This window comes from Lontra canadensis, unplaced genomic scaffold (genome assembly GCF_010015895.1).
Source record: "Lontra canadensis isolate GAN:19392208 unplaced genomic scaffold, GSC_riverotter_1.0 scaffold15, whole genome shotgun sequence".
In the NCBI taxonomy this organism is placed as follows: Eukaryota; Metazoa; Chordata; class Mammalia; order Carnivora; family Mustelidae; genus Lontra; species Lontra canadensis.
The window spans coordinates 22,580,247-22,593,681 of NW_022631009.1; the positions used below are offsets into that span (position 1 = coordinate 22,580,247).

At 39.9% G+C, this 13,435-nt stretch overlaps 1 protein-coding gene across 2 annotated transcripts in view; it reads right to left on the reverse strand.

Annotated features, from left to right (window-relative positions):
* Positions 1-13,435, reverse strand: part of CPQ (carboxypeptidase Q) — a 358,351-nt gene that overhangs the window by 235,771 nt on the left and 109,145 nt on the right. The window lies entirely within an intron of this gene.

The window sequence follows — 13,435 nt, forward strand, 5'->3', positions numbered from 1 at the left end:
AGCAATGCCATAACTCTATTCATTAAAAAAGGGATTTGGCCACTGGATGACTGGATGGCTATCCTTTTATAGACTAACATCCTTCTTCTTCCCTCCGCACCCGCTCCAAACCCTCACCCCCAAGAGGCTTGAATTTCCTTCATACCATTGATCTTTTTTTAAGAATGAAGTATTGTGAGTTTTAACAACAGTGTTACGCTAAAGTAGCAGTGCATCATTCCACAGTTCACAATCACCCTGATTATCTTTTCCTAACTCATCATTTGAATGGTTGCGAGTTCTTCTCAAGTACCATCAATAATTCTGCACCTTATGTGTCTCCAGTAGAAAGAGTCTACTTTTTCCTTTCCTTCTTTCAGGGAAAAAAGAACTGTCCCCAGAATATCGAAGCACAGTAAATATTTATTGGATAACTATTCTGTGCCAAAGCTTTCATGGACAACATCTCACTGAATCCTCAACTCTGTGAAGCATACAAACCCCATTTTTCAGAAGGTAAACCTGAGGCTCAGAATCCTGAACTGTACAGAGCAACAACATGAATGAGTCATCCCCAACTTGCTCTGTCCCTGTGTGTTCCTGCTCAAGATTCCAGTTCTTAGTAGTGGGAGTTGGCAGTCCACCACAAGCACAAATGTTGGGAGAGGGGCCATTCTCAAAGGAAGGACTCCTGGGCAGACAAAAACACCTTTCTCAAGTTCTGATACCTTCATTAGAGGCCCCTTACCTTTCCTTTGCTTCTTAGCCCTAAATATATTAAAAAAAAAAAAAAGAATTCAAAGTAACTCAAGGTTTTAAAGAATTATCAATCATCTCCAGAAGGAGAGTCAAACCCACTCTGCTTCAGAATAGTGCACAGCTTCAAAATGGTGGCTTTTTTGAGGTTCCCCCTTGCTGGGGTTCCAATGGTTTCCAATGGTTTTTCAAAACAAAACAAAGCAAAAAACAGTCTTATTCACCATACACAGAGCTAGTACAGAACAATTAAGTAAATAGAAGTCATTCAAGGTAACTGAGAGGATCTTCAATGTATAGTCACTGTCACAGCCTACACATTTCCAACCTCATGAGTAGAAAAAGAAGAGCACAGAGGTTGAACAAGTGCAGATCTTGAGCTCATGGGCTTACTCTGCCCACCAACCACCTTCATTGTCCACTGGGCATGATCAATTTGCCTAACTCTAAATTTTCAGTTCCTCATCTGTATAGTGTGGAAAATAAAAGTACCCAATTCACATAGAGTTGTTTGGGGGAATTAAATGACAAACTGGGCAGTAACATCCCTGAGAGGTGGTAAACACAAGCTCATAGTTATGACTATTGTTTTGATGGCTCACTTCTATTGGGAACTAATCAAGGCTCCTAGTTTTTATTGATCAAAATAAATGGTTTTTCAAAATTACTTAATCTGCTGCTTTCTTACTATTCTGGTTAATATATATGCTTTTTGAATGCTAAAAGAGGCTACTAGCACTCTGGAAGTGGAATCTTCCTTTTCAGTAATGTCCTTAAAACACTGCCTTATAATAAAAAGCAATGACAAAGTATAATACTGCCTTTAATATCTAAACAGTATAGAATGTGGTAGAATGCTGAGAAAAAAAGCATTCACTCCCTTCTCTGTTGTAAACCACACAGAGGGTGTTTCACAGACTGGAAATCCACAATAATATTAAATTTCTAGACCAGTTTCATCATTTGATTTTAGTCATTAGCTTCCACTGGTAGAGAACGCAAAGAATTTCTTTAAATAATTAATTCACTCACCTATTCATTTTTCTTTAATGCAACAAAACATTTTTGAGTGCCTACTGTATACACAGCAATGAGATATAGATTAGTAACAAGACATTAGTATGAACAAGACCCTGGAAATTGTAAAGAGAGAAGACTTGCATATGGCTGATGTGATTAGGAAAGGTTTCTTAGGGGAGGTAGCATTTGAACTTGCCCTCAAACAGTGCCTGACATGCAACTACAGCTCAGTAAATTTCTATTAAATGAATGAAGTTACTGAATCATTCAATTAAAGTAAATAAATGAATAAAGAAAGAGTAGGCCAGACTTCAACACGTAGATACAGAAAAGGGAATCAGTATGAAGAAGGCAAAGAAACTGAGACATGACACAAAACATATGGAACAGCAAATCTTCCAGGCTTGGAGGACATAGATCATCTGTGGGGAAAGGCATGACCCGTATAACACCTTGTAGATGCAAGGTTTGTTTTTTTTTGTTTTTCGGGGTTTTTTTTTGTTTGTTTTTTTTTTTTGACAGTAAGTGGGGAGCCACTGCCTCTTTTAAATAGAACTTGACAGAGGCATACTTCTGCACTGAGACATCCTTGAGGAATATTGGTTGGGTGGTGGTACACCAGACAGGAGAGGAGAAAGACTGGAACAGAGATGTTAAGATGGTATCTCTCATCCACACAACAGCCCCTGATGGATAAAGAAGGAATGAGGTCCAGTTCTCTGATCTGCATTGAGTCCTATGCACTCACATTCAGGCCTACTTCTTAGAGGCTTATTATAAAAATACACAAGTGGTGGTTTACAGTATAAACTCAAAAGGCCTCTGATATAAACACTGAGGGAAAATGGGAGAAAGTTCTGGTCAGAATAAATTTGGAATGAAATATTGTAATTTTGCAAAGAGATGAGGCATGACCAAGGAAGAACATGCATTAACTGGCCATAATTGCTGCTAAAAATTCACATGACATTAAATTAAGTTAGTTTAACCTTAAATTAAGAGTCAAGAATGTGCACAGAATAATAATGTTCTTCATTCAGTTGTTCATGTTTAATTTAACTAACAGCATAACTATGACGGCACATTCGGCACATGGCCACACAGTGTTCTTAGAATGTTCCAAGGGAAGTTCTTTGGCATGGAAAGAAACCATGTCAACCTCTTCCTAAGCTTCCCATTGATTATTATTTAAAATTACTCTGTTTTAGCAAAACCGATAAACAATCCAAAAGACTTCAAAATTCCCTAGCCACATATTTATTTAGATGTAACATCATTTTTACTGAAAGATTCATGTATAATCAAAACTTCTAATAACAGGTTAAGTAAATTACAGAATACCTATTTGTCAGAATAACTTACAGATACTAAAGTTTCTATCCCAAGGGATATTTTGCCTGATGTTAAATAAAAATCAGATCTGACACTATAAAATATAGGTATATAAAAAGAATTCATAGAAGAATACATAGGAAAGGAAATGCAGTAAGATGTTAACAGCAATTGTCTGAGTTAATTTGTTTCTGAGTAAAAATTCTTTTTATTTTTCTCTGTTTTTTAAATAAGGAGATAATAATTTTATATGAAAATCTAACTTAAACAATAAACACAGTCTTTCTACCAGGAGCTGCTACTAACTCTAGAAAACAGTGGAATTGGAACTGGGACACAAAGAGATTTCTGCAACCTTAATATAAAGGTTCGGTTTATGGGCCTGTCACAGTAGGTAACACATGGGTAGCACTCAATAAATAGTCCATGAATGAGATATGGCATAGGATAACAAGTCAATTTGGGCAATTCCCTTTTTTAAAAATTCAGTTGGTTAGCAGGATGCCAAGCAAAACACATAATTGGTTATAAAACGTTAATTTCTACCTGATTGTTGTAGCAGAACTGGTAGAGTGAAAATCCTGGGGAAAATCCAGGTGTTCTTCATTAGCTATTTCTTGGCCCTACTTTTAAGCTTAAAGTTTTCAAAACACAGACCCAGACAGTTTAGTGCAGTAACAACATAGGGAGGTAGCTCTTTCGGATAACCTGGAGTCCCCTTTCATGAAGGATTTAAACAGTACATTTTTTGTTTTAATTTTGAAGTAAATATTTCAACGTTTTGATTGCTTTCCTGTCTTCCTAAATCACCTCATGCATTTTAATTCCTTGCAGACTCATCACTCTTAGGAACGTTAGTTGCTACAATGTCATATAATATAGTAAGTACTTAGTGAGAACCCTCTACCCCAAATGCTATGATTTTTATGTTGTGAGTCTGTCTTGTCCTTCCTTTGCAGTTCCTAAAATATGCCTTTCTGTGGCACATTTTTTGCATACACTTTTCTCTTTGCCCAGAACACTTCCCAATAAATTCCTTGTCCATCCATTAAATTCCTGCTCATCTCTCTCGCCTTTCAGTAGCCAGCTTTCCTGACAGCTCGACATAGTATTCCTTTCTGTGTATCTTGTGCTCTTTGATTACTGTATTATTTCATCCCAAAACCTAGTGGCTTAAAATAATAAATATTTATTACCTCACATAGTTTTTGTGGGTTAAGAATTTCGGAGCAGAGAAAATGGGTGGTTCTGGCTCAGGGTCTCTTATGAGGTGTGGTCAAGATGCTGGCCAGGGCTGTAGTCATCTGAAGGCTCAACTGGAGCTGTTGGATCTACTTATTGGCTGATTTGTGCTGGTGGATAAGAGAAGGCCCCCCATTTCTTACCACATGGATCTCTCCACAGGACCTCTTGAGTATCCTCACAACATGGCAGCTGGCTTCTCCCAGAATGAGTGATCCATGAGAAAGAGCAAGGAAGAAGCCACATGCTTTTGATGTTCTAATCCCGGACATCACCCACCATCATTTCTGCCACATCCTATTCAGTAGAAGCAAATCATTAAGTACAGCCTACACATGGGGGAAGGTAATCTGGTTCTATCTTTTAAAAGGAGATCAAAGAATTTGTGGTCAATTTCAAAACGATTGAGACTGCTTTTACTGCATTATATGGTAATTATTTATCCAAAAAATTTCATTTTTCAGATTGTGTTTTAGAACATCCTTAAAGCATTTGTTCTATGTTCTAAGTCGCAGGGCTCTATGCAGTGACTACAGCAAGTTACAGAAGAAAGACTTTGAATCTTAACACTTATTAAAAGTGGATCTGACTTGGGTAATTTACTTGAATCTCTGCTTCTTCCTCTTTAAAGTGAAACTGTAATCATCAGCCCGGTTGTCAGGATTAAATGAGATAATATAGGGGAGAGCACACCGCCAACTGTAAAGTACTGCAGGGTAGGTCTGCGCTGGGCCAGCCAGGCTGGAGCGCCCCAGGCCCTGCGTCAGCACCGCAGAATCCAAGCTGTGGAATTCACTGCCTGCTCCACTTCACCACCACGCAAGGGGCCCTTTACGCTCTCTTCTCTTTGCATCAGACTATTTCCTGAGCTTGTAACACAGAGTTCTACACGGAATAGGTATTCAACAAGCATTTCTCGCTGCTGTTGATAGTGTTGACAGTTGTGCTTGGGTTCCTTCCATTTAGGGTAAAACAGAAAGCTCTTTAGATAGCAGTATCTCACAAACTAGAATAGAAAAAGACTAAGAGGTCCAGGATAATGAATTGTCAGAGTACAGGACAGAATAAACTTATGTTTACTTCTAGCTCTTCCACAGAGCTTTGTGAACTTTGGGATCTAAGCCTCGGTTTCTTCCTCTGTAATGTGGGTATAACAGCATGGCTTACTTGACAAAGTCACAGTGAAAATTAAAGGAGAAAACGCACAAGAAGCATCTAGAAAACTGCCCATGACATGATAAACACTCCATAAATGTGGATTATTATTCGTCTTATGATTGTTATTAAAAAGACTCCATCATTAATAAAAGAAAGGTGCTCAAAACTGAAAGATGGCATCCTCTTCTTTGCAAGTCCCATTTTGGCCACTAGGATGACTTACTGACTCCAGGAAAGAGCACTGTCCAAGGACAGCCTTGTCTACCTGGGTGGCTATCTATCTAAAACAGCCTGTCTGGCTGGAGCTATTTCCATTTGCTGTCTTTATGAGCCCAGAGGCATGCACAGCTATGAGCACATTTCAGAAATTTTAAAAATAAACAATGAAATGCCTCATGCTTACCACACATGTATTTTTCCTTCCATGATTTAGGTTGGCTGGTTCTAAGCCATAAAATGTTTATAATAAGAAAGAAAAAAAAAAAAAGAATGAAATCTGCCAGCTTCAAACTCTTTAACCCCACCCCCCGAAACTTTCCAACTTAAGGTTAAGATGTGAACAAATGTTCCAACCAATATGTTCATGAAAGATTTAATAATTACTTTGCTTATGAAAGTTTAAACAGCTGCTTAAGTTAGTAAAAAGGGTCCCACCCAGGCAAAATCACTTGCTGTACCCATTAAGGAGGTTTTACAAATCATCAGACTACATACTCAGATGCAAGGCAAAACTGCATTTGCTCTAATGCCTCTAACTAGTCAGTTGCGTATGGCATGATTCTGTTCATCAGGTCAATCGGGTTTTGTTTATTCCTTCGACAGGGTCTTGACAGCGTCACATTAAAGCTGTTTCCAAAAGAATTCCTGAGCTTTTCAGTAATTTACTTTTAAAAACATATATACATGGAAGAAGCCATGCATTTTTCTGTAGGTTATTTTACAGTGTAACTCCAAGAATACAGGGTTCATTATCAGACGGATTTAGAAATTATAGGTCACATCGCATTCCTTTAAAGGAAGAATAACACTATTCTTTGGGCTTTCATACATACAACTCCCTCCACTTGGAACATTTCCCATCCCAAACCCACCCCCTTAGCTTGGTTAACTCCTCATGGTTAACTACAAGCGCTGAGGAATCAACGGGATCTCTCCAGAAGGGCTCCCTTGGCTTCCCTGACCAGGATGTTTGCCCCTGAAATGAGTCCCTATTATATCATGTAGCTGCCATATTATGACACTTACCACCTGCCATAGCCGTTATCTGGTTACTTGCTTGTCTCTTCTGCCCCAAGTGCTATGAGGGTAATGTGATATAGCCAGCATATAGAGTAAGAGCTCAATAAATTCTTTTAGAATTAATGAATGAATTCCACCCAATCTGTACTTTTCCTTCTTTTTCTCCCCTGTATTCAAACTTTAACAACTTCTACTGGTTTTATTTCCTAAATAATTCCTGAATCATCCTCTTTCCCAACATTATGTTAACTGTCCCAGTTCACGTCCTCCTATCTCCTAGCTGAATTTCAGTATTTGCCCCCTCTACATGTATACAGTGGCCAAAGTGTACTAAAATGCAAAGCTCAAAAAATAAATAAAATAAAATAAAATAAAAGGCAAAACTCCTGCCAAAACCCTTCAGAGACTTCCTACTGCCAACCGGACAAAGCTCCAGCCTTGCACATGGCACGCCAAGGCTGCACTCTGTTCCTCTGATGTGCCCCTCCTATTTCTCAATGCCTTGCTTTTGCATAAGCTCTCCCCTCTCCAGTAAAGGTCAATATATATTGAGGGTCAGAGAGGCAAAATGACCTACCAAGAAAATGTAAGAGGTAGGGTCTAAATTCTACTCGCTATGTTTCTAACTACAGTGCTCTGCTGTCTACTTGAACTAACCCTTTTGCTGTAACTCACGCCTGACATGTACTCAGTAAATCTGTTTTGTATTAATGAATGGTTTTAAAAAATGAATCTTTAAAAAAACCACCAAAACATAAGCTATCCAGGGTATCTTATGCCTCTATCCTATTTTTTTCTTCAAAAGTTTGGGGAATATTACAACTATTTAAACTTTTTAAAAATTCCCAGAGTACACTAGCACAATAAAGCCTTAAAAAATGCCACCAAAAAAGGAGTTTATTTGGCTTTTGCAATAGAAGAGTTCCTAACTGTATCTGAACATAGAATGTTAAAAAACAAACAAACAAAACTTTTACAGACACTGCTACTCTGTCAAATAATCAAAGGGCTCCCACTATGTCTTGTTACTATCTAAGCATACAGTGGGTATACCAGCAGTCTGATGATAATCCCCAAGTATTTTTTTTTTTTTTAAATAATGGAATTTCAAGGCTGGAAATGATCTTTGAGTTTTCCCGAAGTCCCTCATTCTACAGTTGAAGGATTGAGTGGGCCAAGGTCATTCAGCTTATTTGTGGCAGAAATAAAATCAGAACCGAGGCGTGGCCAACACCCATGCTGTGTTCCTTCTATTATTCCACACCTGAGATTCTCAATCTGGGGTGACTTCTGTCCCAGCCATTGGGCAATGTCGGGAGTTTTTGTGGGTTTTTTTGACAGTCATTGTTATAGGGTATGGGGGAGAGGCCAAGGGTGCTGCTAAATATTCTACAGTGCACAGAGCAGACCCCTACAACCAAGAATTATTTGGCCCCAAATGTTGATAGTGTAGAAATGAAAGAAACCCTATCCCCCACCCATACACACAAAGAAAAAGTGAGCTATCCAGTTAACAAACTAGAACTTTCATGTCAATGTTTCCCACTGGCCTGCACAGTACTGCATTATATCTGAAATAATACCTTATATGAAACTGAAATTGTTCTTTAAATCCATGGAAATAATTGTTATAGGAAAAATGTATAAAAAAAATTTCACTCATCAAGGCTTTATCAAAATGGGCTTGGATATTATCAACCAAAAAAAATGTGTAACACTTTTCTTTTTCATACAATTCCCTCAGAAGACTTCTGGAATATAGTAAGGCCTAGTAAAATCACTGAAGAGCAGAAGAAATGGGCCAGCCCCAAGAGTCAACACTGGAGAGTCTGTTCTCAGGAGAGAGTCTGTCCTACAGGTGCACTAACTCCCTAGTTTCAGGTCATCGGCCCTTTTGTCAGGTCAGTTTGAGCACAACCCTCCTTGTGTGTTTGCCTGTTTGTTGGAGTGAGGGACCCTGGCAGCATCACAGGAAAGGGTTATTCGGGCTACTGTCAGGACAGGGTCCCCCTGACACTGGCATGATTCTGGGCTTGGAAGACCCAAAACATGTCACTGTGGGTTCTTTGGGAGGAGAGTAGAATTAATGAACATAATACCCCTCTTCGGCCATTTTCACATATTGAAACTCAATAAAGTATTTGTATTATTGGCATTTTTAAAAGCCTATTGCTAATTCAGAACTTAAAGCTTATGGCTGAATTATGCAACAGGGTTTCAAAATGTGTCAATGCCTCATCAATCACATATACTTTTCTAGAGCTGAAAATCACCACACCTTGTCCATGGTTCTTGGGCCAAATCAGAGGGATTCTCTATGTGCTAACTGCTTTTCTTTCCTCAAAGTGCTGTGTGTGAATAATGAGATAGAAGGGGTTGTGCTGGGTGCTAGTCCTGAAGGACGTCTGTCAGCCACTGTGTGAATGTGAGCCTACCCTCTAGTCACCCAGGATGTTCGATCTGCAAGCAGAATGATAAGAAAGTGCAATAAACCCTCTTTCTTTTTAGAGCTAATTTCCATTGCAAGTAACTTGCTCAGCATTATTGAACACTCTTCTTCAGTGCGATAGGGAGAGCAAGGTAGAGAGGATGTGTCAGAGATAAGTTAGCCACCTGAAACAACTCAATGTTTATGTCACTGTGGCCATTACAGTAGTCCCCTCCTTATCCACAGGGGACACATTCCAAGAGTCCTCTGACTCATCCGGTAGATGCCTGAAACTATGGATAACATTGCACCTTATATATACTATATTTCTTCCTGTACACACACCTATGATAAAGTTTAACTTCTAAATTCGGCACAGAGCTTAACAATAATAACATAATAGAACAGGACAATTATACCAGCATGCTGTAATAAATGTCATGTGAATATGGTGTCTCTCTCAAAATACCTTACTGTACTGGCCTCACTCTTCTTACAAGGAGGTGTGAGGATGAAATGCCTACGTGATGAGCCACACTGAGGGGAATGGCGTAGGCATGGGATTTGGCCTTCACTTACTACTGAGCTGACCTTACGTCAGAAGAGGGAGCATCAGCTTCCGGACTGCGGCTGACCACACGTAACTGAACCCGTGGAAGGCAAACCTCAGATAAGGCAGGACTACCATACTTACAATTAAAAACAAAGCTGAGCGATTTTCAGAATGTTTGCCAGGGTTGAGGAGAGCTAGACTCCCTTACTGGCCAAAGAGAGAATGGTTCTTGGGAGGCATCTGAATCCCCAGCAGACGCTTCCTTTCCCTCCTTCACTCTCATTTTCTGCTTGCTTCTGAGCATTCGTTTTCTGCTACGTACTTTCCTCTTACCTATACCTGCCTCCCTCCCTGCATGTCTCTTTTCCTCTGTCTTCTGCTCACCTCTCATTACTCACCCCAGTATTTATCTGTATCATAACCTTTATTTTATAGGGAACAGGAGGTGGGGTCTGACAGCAGGAAACACCAGGTGGAGATCAAGGTTTTCAAACAGCTCTGAGCTTTATGGCAAAAACAGGGGAGAGATCAGAAGTAAAATCAGGGGGGAATAGCAAGGGCCTGAATTAGGACACTTAATAGGATGGGTGTCAGCCACAGGTCAGTGATAAAGAGGAGAAAATGAAAACTAACTCACTGTGCTGGCAGGTAAACACGGCTCCTTTTGCAGAGACAGAAACTAAGGCAAGTGATCAGGATCGAAGGAGTTGACATGTTCAGCTTTGGACAATAGCTGCATTTAGGGGTCATGTCCAATATGTCAATGGACAATCAGTATTCTACATGGGCAGGAGAACTTCTAGATTTAAAAGGAATTGAGATTAAGAAAATTCTCCAGCCACTTTCTCCTTTACTTCCTCTCTTCATTTTACTAAAACAAAATATGTGTTGAGGGGCGCCTGGGTGGCTCAGAGGGTTAAAGCCTCTGCCTTCGGCTCAGGTCATGATCTCAGGGTCCTGGGATCGAGCCCCACATCAGGCTCTCTGCTCAGCAGGGAGCCTGCTTCCCTCTCTCTCTCTCTGCCTGCCTCTCTGCCTACTTGTGATCTCTATCTGTCAAATAAATAAAATCTTAAAAAAAATATGTGTTGAAAGCTACTACATGCCAAGTCCTGGGATAAGCATTAGTGAAAAGCAAAAAAAGTAAACAGACTATCTGCTCGGGGCCTTAGCAAGCTCTGGCGGGAGATGACATAAGAGCATATAGTGCTGAGATGAGGTCAGGGTTACCCGAGGAAGCTTCATGGAAGGGGTAAGCATTGATCAGGGATGGACTATGCTTATTCAGGTTGCTTAACTCACCTAATGCCTAGAGAGAAGAACACATGCTTGCTGCCTTCCTTCACAGTCTGGACATCCCCTGTGGTTTCACACAGACTCTGAGGCAGATTCCTCCCCCAAAATAGTCACATAGACTTCATTGCACTCATCTCCATTTCTTCTGTGGAAGTAATACTGTGACTTCTTCGTGGGAAAACTTTTGTTAATTTTCTACCTTGTATATCTTGGTAACACCATACTTATAACCCACTTCTGGAATGCTATGCAATGCTATGGTAGAGGTAAAAGTTTAATCCTGAGTCTTGGGAACTCTCTGGAATCCACCCACCTAGAGAAGATGCTATCCCCACCAGAATACACGGACTGAAGCATCCTGATGGAGATCAGCATGCTAAATATTCAGGCTGACTCAGCAACTCTACTCTTAGGCATTTACCCAACAAGAAATGAAGACGTAGGTCCACAGAAAGACTTGCACAAAAATATTCACAGAAGATCTACTGGTAACAGTCAAAAACTAGAAACCAACCAGATGTCCAACTGCTGAATGGATAAACAAATTGTGGTATATCCATGTGATAAAATATCACTCAGCAGCAATATAGAGGGATAGACAATTGATAAAACAACATGGATTAATCTCAAAAGCACTATATGTGAGTGAAAGAAGCTAGACTCAAAAGACTACACGTTCTATGGCTCCACTTTTATGAAATTCTAGAGAAGAAAAAACTCTAGATCTAGAAAGTGGATCAGTAGCTATCAGGGGGCAGGGGAGTGGAGGAGGAGATGGACAGCAAAGGCACACGAGGCAATGTTTGGAGTAATGAAAACATTCCCTATTGTGAGCGCTGTAGTGGTTACATTGCTGCGTACATTTTTCAAAGCTCATTGAATTATACACTTAAATTTGGTAAATTTATGTAATTATATTTCTGTAAAGCTGATTTTTTTTTTTTTTTCAATCAGCCCGAGCTGAGGAATAGGCCCAAGCCTTCCCAACCAGGAGATGTCAGTGGCTCTTAGGAAGCCGTGTGAGCCAGCATGACTTCAGCCTTCAGGCCGCTACAGCCCCAAGAACTCCCCTGCTTTAATGCTTTAGCTCAGACCTTGACACCCCCTGGCTGTTTGAGACTAAGGCTCCCAATAACTCATTCTCATCTTGCCACCCAGCCTCGGGGCCACAGCAGGCTGTTCACCCAGACAACTGATCACAGATAATCCTAAACCCCCCTGCCCTGGACTAGCAGCCTTAAAAATGGCAACACTTTATCCTGGAACTACTAACTGGGGAACATACCTGGTAAGGATTATATACTTTAAGGAGTCTGACTCCTTGGAAACTGGAACATAGACTCTGGGCTCTTCTGCTGTTATCAGGTTCCTAAAGGGCAAGGGGCTTATTTGTTTCTTTTCTCTACATTGAAAACTAGAGTTTGTCTATAGCTATTTGACTCCCAAGGGTCCTACTGAGATCTTGCTTTTCCATGATTCCTGTAGCTACAAGCCTAAGGCTGATGCATGCCCACATCCTGGATGTATTTTGGGAAGGAAAAAAAGGACCTGAACATAATACAAATCCTCACTGCAACAGAGCCCTTATGACTAGGAGAGGTCCTGAATAAAGACATGTACAGAAGGTTTGTTTCTCCACCACTATTCACTTTTTCTTTCATCCCATTTACTCCTTTAAGCAAAATACAAGTCTGTAATTCTAGAATAACTTGATCTTTAAGTGCTATTTTTCAGCATTTCAATAATTACTAATAGAGGAAATCTGCACCAGACATCTTATCAGAACTGGGTTTTTTTGTACACTCGATGTCATGTGAAGTAAACTTCCATTCAATGAGTGTCTGCACTCTACCAAACACTGTGCTAGGCTATGTGATGGACTGGGGCTCATTGAGACATCGCGATAATCCTGCTACATTACATAGACCATCCCTTCTTTGCAGACAAGTTCTCTAAGACTCGGAGAATAAGTAACTTGCTAAACTTATTTAACCTTCAGTTAGCATAGTCTGAATCTACCTCTAGTACTATTTGATTTTCAAACTTTGCTAAGGAAAAAAAATAGGAAATTATTGTGGTCTAAAACTTGATAACATTTATAAGGTGCTGGTTTTGAGTTCCTTCTCAGTCACTTACTAGCTGTGTGGACCTGAGTTTCTTTCTATGTCACCTTTGAAATGATAAAAATAAATCCTACTTCACTGAGTTCTGAAAGACTCAAATAACACAATCCACACAATAAGCACAATAAATATTAGCTATTGGTATGATCTCAAGTGCCAACGTGGCTCCGAATGGAATAAATAACACACACACACACACACACACACACACACACACACACACACCATGGATCCTATTTCATTCTTAGATTACTAAGAAGTAAAACTTTTGGTGGGGGGAGAAAAAATAAAGACCCTGCCTTGGATGAG